Source organism: Chrysochloris asiatica, unplaced genomic scaffold (genome assembly GCF_000296735.1).
Source record: "Chrysochloris asiatica unplaced genomic scaffold, ChrAsi1.0 scaffold00080, whole genome shotgun sequence".
Taxonomy (NCBI): Eukaryota; Metazoa; Chordata; class Mammalia; order Afrosoricida; family Chrysochloridae; genus Chrysochloris; species Chrysochloris asiatica.
This window is the reverse complement of record NW_006408598.1, coordinates 474,353-480,649: the sequence shown is the minus strand read 5'-3', so window position 1 is coordinate 480,649 and position 6,297 is coordinate 474,353.

The following is a 6,297-nucleotide window of genomic DNA, read 5'->3' as shown; positions in this document are numbered from 1 at the left end:
TGTGTGAAAAAATGTCCATTGAAATGCTTGTCAGTTTGATAGATAACCCCCTGAAAAACATTGCTCTTTTATGTAGAATATTGATATTTCTATAATTAAGGTAACTTAATTTTGGATAAATATTTTTTGAGACTCTGATTACAAAGGATCACTTTTTATTCATTTGTAATTTAAAAGAGATACTTGGCATGCTTAGGTAGTAGGATTATGAAAAAAAGCAAAGATTAAAATCCTAGAGTGGTTGTCTACAGGTACATGCACATATAGTATGACAGTTACAGCATCTCTGGTGGACTAATCAATCTAGCATTGTAAAATTAAGTAAGATCACATCATGTTTTTAATTTTTTTTTTTCAAATTAAATGCATCTTTTGATGGTAATTATCCTAGAAAAGTTGATTAGTGGGAAGCTGAAATAATTAACTCAACAAAATAAAGTTAGTAACATGGCAATGTGATGCTATCTCCAGAAGTTGGACATTCTTAACAGTTCATTAGAGAGTGTGGTGGCTCTATACTGTAAGTACTTTACTGAGAACCACAAGGTTTGTGGTTTCAGCCTCCCAGGAGCTCCGCTGGGGAAAGAAGAGGATTTCTGCTCCGTCTAAAATCCTATACTGGGTCGGTGTGAGTGGGAACCAACTTGATGACACTTAACAACCACAACTGTATATTGATCTGTAACTTTCCTTAGAATGGTATTTATTTATTCCATTTGAGGTTTGCCAAGAGTTTGGGCTGTTTTGTGAGATCTCTTGGGAAATGATTTACATTCCTCTGGCAAAGAGACTTTCTCCAAATAACATTTCTTAAGCAAACAGTGCTTGTGTAATCACCTTGTTAGAGACATTCAGTCCGAAGATAACAGCTTTCACCGGCTTGATAAAATGATGAAATCACTGACCAGCATGATCTTTCAGTGGGGTCAGCATTTTATAGCAATGTGATAATTTTTTAAATGTGGAAATGGTTATGGTATCTGATACGTTTGGAATCCCTGCTTGATGACCATGTCTTTGAAAAGACAAAGCAGTGCAAGAAGCTGTAGCTTAGATATTTGGCTGTAAGGAATTTCTGTTTTATTACTTGAATTCATTAAGTGGTAATATTGGTTCATCTATAAACTTTGAAACATAAAGTCTCTGTTCAAGCCTCTGTAGAATGAGCACCCTTCATTAATCCTACTTCACACTATGAATAAGAGAATTTGATTTTACAACTGCATTTTTAAATTGCAATTTTTCTGAACTAGTTAACAAATGAAACATATTCCAGATTATCTTAATAACAACACAAAGTGCTGGCATAGAAATATATATGTCTCTATGTAACCCATAAATAGATGTATATATTTAATGTTTGCATGAAAGACTTGGCAAAGTTCAACTCTATAGTCAGGTTCCTTTCAAAGTTAAAATGCTCTGGCCTCACAGTGTGAAAATATTTGTTCCCTCCTTTTTAATCTTAAATAACATGTTTTTCTCTGTTTTCTACAAGGGGAGTGTGGTGGCTCCATAAGATAAGCACTTGGATTTGAGCCACAAGATTCGTGGTTCGAGCCCACCAGTTGATCAGTAGGAGACAGATGAGGCTTTTTCTCCTCTAAATGTTTTAAAAGCCTTGCTATGGGTCAGAATTGACTCAACATTTTCTACAAATTCATGTTTTCAAGGATATATTAGAAATAAAAATATAATGTCTGGATAGATGTGAGTAAGTTATATATGTCTTGGAATGCCATTAGCTAACATGTTCATTTCTATGTTTTAGAAATTTACATAGTATCTTATAAATATGCAAAATACTCACAGAATATAGACTGACATATATATTTTTTCTATCATAAAGAAAGAAAAAACAACTTAGAAAGAAAAAAAACCAAGTTTAAAATTATTCACGAGTGGGAATACAGATACTACAAAGAATATATCATGCACTTACAAACATTTCCTTATTTTAAATGTGGTGTATTTGTCAATCACTGCTTTTCTTTAACTTTGGTTTGGAAAAGTGCATGTTAACCTTTAGCTTGTAGTTGGGAGAGTTAAAGGTTTGTCCAATACTTTTCCTTTACTCCCAGTCTGATGTTCACTTAACCTGTATTTAGTCATTTCTTTTTTTTACCTCATAATCATACATTTAGCTTGATAAACTTTTCATTAAACTAATATTTATTGTTGGTATTTTGTACCTTGGAGTATGTTCATATGTGCTTACTATTTGCCTTACTCATTACTAGTATAAGATATTGGACAAGGGGAGATAAGGTCTATTTCCATACAGATGAAAGTCTAGCCAGGAAGAGAAGAAGCAGAGTTGAATTAATCGCCATTGGGTCGTTTCTGACACATAGCCCTCTATCAGTAGGACAGAGTAGAACTGCCCCATTGGGTTTCTGAGACTGTAAGTCTTTACGAAAGCAGACTGCCCCATCTGTCTGCTGTTGAACAGCTGGTGGATTCAAACAGCTAACCTTTTGGTTAGCAGTCCAGTGCTTAATCCATTGTACCACCAGAGCTTCTTACATTTAATAATTTTATATGTTCACATTAGAGGATGTTGTGTATCAGTTCAGAGATTTTAGTTTACTTTATTATCAACATTATTATTGTCTGGGTCATTGGGATTGGAGAGATACAACATTGTATGTTATTTGTGTTGACTACGCCTTTTGTGTTTTAGCTTATAGTGATCCAGTGCTACAGAGTAAGGAGCTCTGGTGGCATAGTGGTTACGAATCGGGCTGCTAATCTCACAGTTAGAAACTACCAGCTGTTCCACAGGAGAAAGATGAAACTTTCTGCTCCTGTAAAGATTTACAGCCTCAGAAACCTTGTACAGGGTTGCTATGAGTCGGAACTGACTCCAACACAACACCATGTTACAGAGTAACAGTGTGTCCCATAAGGTTTTCTTGGCTGTGATCTTTACAGAAGAAAATCTCCAGGTCTTTATTTTGCAGAGCAGCTGGGTGGATTTGAGCCACCAACTTATCCATTAGCAGCTGAGTGTTTAGCCATTCACACCAACAGGGATCCTACAGCACAGTGTTCTTGGTAAGTGCAATTGAGTTGATTCCAACCCATAGCAACTCTGTACAGGGTTTCCGAGGAGTGACTGGTGTCAGCTCAAAGTGGAGTTTGAACCGCTGACTTTGTAATTCATACTGACTTTGCAGTTCAGCACTTAGTCCACAGCACCATACCTGGGCTCCACAGCACAGCGTTAGTGGCCCATAATTATGGGGGTGAGGGCATTTTCCACTGTACTATCTGAGTGTTTTTCACTTGGAGAATATTCCTTAACTTTCGTAGATTTTCTCAGAGCTCATCATGTTCAGAGACTCGGTATCTCAGCCTGCAGTTCTGTTTCCACTTCTTGCTTTCTCCCTAAAAATAATTATGGCTTTATCCCAGGGCTTCACTCCATCTCCTGGATATAAAGATATCCTCTGAGGTTGCCTGGTCTTCCTCATCATGATTTTCTTATCCCATATTTCTTGCCATCATTCTCCTTGTCCTTTTCTCTCTCCCCTTTTTACATAAGAATATGACAGATGTTTTATACACAACAAAGATGCTTGTCAGTTCAGCATTCAAGAGACCTGCAGGTAGTACCCAACACAGATCATCCGAGATGACTCTAATAAAAGCTAGCAAGTTGAAAACTGGGATAGCTGTATTGTCAAAAACCTCAGATGAATAAACATTTTTAGTAGAATGCATATATACAACCATGGGAATTTTTTAGAAAAAGAAATGCTAGATTTACAGAAGCCTGGTGCTGTGCGTTAAGCATTGGACTGCAAACAATAAGATTGGTGTTTCAAACCTACCAGTAGCTCTGGGGGATAAAGATGAGATTGTCTGCTCATATAAAGATTTACAACCTCAGAAACTATTAGTAGCCAGAATCCACTTGATGGCAGTGGGTTAGGTTTGGTTTGTAACTATAGAGCCTGGTTATAGAGTATGGAGTTGAGGCTAACTCTGAGTAACTTGGAGAAGAAATGGAGAAGGAAGTGAGAGGGATGAGCTGTTTCAAGGACTTTTTAGAACTTTATCCTTTGTCATTTCTTTAATGTCCTATGCTTTTTTATTTTATTCTATAAAAACTGTACTTTGCACTTATTAAAAAAAAATTAGAGAATATACCAGTTTGTAGATAGAACATGTGTTTTTGCTCTCCTTTTTATTTTTTTGTATTTCATTAAATTTTAAAGAAAAAAATTCCACATAGTTTCAATATTAAATATCAATAACAACATTAATAGTAGCTGGTAACATTTACATAGAACTTAATGCATACTAGGTATTCTTCTAAACACTAACTTACTGGTTTGGACCCACCAGCCACTGTAAGTGAGAAAAATGTGGCAGTCTGCTTCCAGAAAGATTTACAACTTTGGAAATCCTACGGGGGAGTTATATTCTGTCTGACAGGGTCACCGTGAATGGGAACTGACTTGATGGTTTGGGTTTTTTAATTCTCATTTAATTTTATCCAGTAGATACCACTATTGATCCTTTTTTATGGAAAACAATCTTGTTTCAAATAGAGAGAAAGTTTGTTTCAGACACAATATATTATTAGGAAGACTATACAGCATAAGGAGCTCTGATAGCGTAGAGGTTACAAATTGGGCTGCTAACCTCAAGGTCGGCAGTTCAAAACTGCCAGCTGTTCCCATGGGAGAAAGATAAGGCTTTCTACTTCCATAAAGATTTACAGCCTTGGAAACCCTGTGCCAGGGTCACTATGAGTCGGAACCAACTCCATGGTACTTAACAACAACAACAATACAGCATAATCTTAAGGGCTGGGAATCCAATCTGGGGATCATATTCTCACTCAGTTTTATGACCCCAGCAAGTCCCTTAACCTCATTGAACCTTAAATTCCCTATCTGTAAAGTTGGAATAATGACATTGCTTTGAAGATGGAATGAATTGATACTCATAATCTGTGTAAAAAGTAGTATTTATGTGGTCTAACACTGTAGCTCTGTACAATAAACACTGGGCTGCGAGCAGCAAGGTTGGTGGTTCCAGCCTAACGGCCACTCCATGGGAGAAAGATGAGGCTTGACCGCTCCTGCAAAGATGTACAACTGTGGAAACTCTACGTAGAGGGTTGATGTGAGTCAACTATACTTTACAACAAGAACAACATGTAGTGTATCTAGTGTCTCCGTGAGCTAGGTTCAGAGAGAGTTTGAAAGAAAGCTGAATAGATTAACTTCAACCTAGACTTTTTCTGAAAGAATTCATAACCCAGTGGATTGATGACGAAAAAGTTGGCTTCAAACCCACCAACTAACAATAGTGTTTGTGGTTATAAATATATATTACATGATTATTTTTGTATGCTTCAAACCAGAGTTGAAATTTTTTAAATACGGATTTCATTCATTTGTATGTTTCTCATACATTTTTAAAGAAAAAAAATCTTTGAGATAAGATTGACTCTTAACATATGTGTCCATTAGGCTTGAAATCATCAACAAGGTCTTTTTCAAAATTGTTGAAGATAGACTTTGTATAATAAAAATAGTATTGGTTCCTAACACAGGGAAAGCAGGGCGAGTGCTGTTCCCATGTGGGGATTGCAATCAGTGTAAAAAAAAAAAAAAAAAGTACATGCATTGTTTAATGGAAAACCAGTTTGCTCTGTAAATGTTCACATACATCATGCAAAACAAGAAACATCCATTTCTAATTTTTCTTATTGGTAAAGTTCTAGGTATTAATAGCACAAATCTCTTTTTTTTTTCTCCTCCAGAAAGCTAAAGCTAACTATGTAGTCTTTTCACCTTTTCATAACTATTTCCCCAATAATTGAATAATGTTTATAGAATAGTGAACTAACTTAAAAAACAAACAAACTATTGCCATTCCAGGTCTTTCTCGCTACCAAGTTCTACACAATACTAGAGAAATGTGGAAATTTTGGACTTCCTAAGATTTATTGTAAATGCTCAAACTTTCAAAAATAAAACAGAAATGAACTCATCTGAAATTTGAACAGGGAATTAAAATCAATATTAACATAATGTTAGCATAATTGTTTTCTGCGTAGTTCATTACTGGAGGCCTATTTAATCAGCGACTAGGAGATTAAGCGCAGTGGTTAAAGTGCTAAACTGCTAACCCAGAAGTCTGTAGTTCAAGCTCATCAGCTACTTCATGAGAGAAAGATGTGACATTCTGCGTCTGTGAAGATGTTGTTGTTGTTGTCAGGTGCCATCAAGTCAGAACCGACTCATAGAGACCCCATGCACAGCAGAACTAAACAAT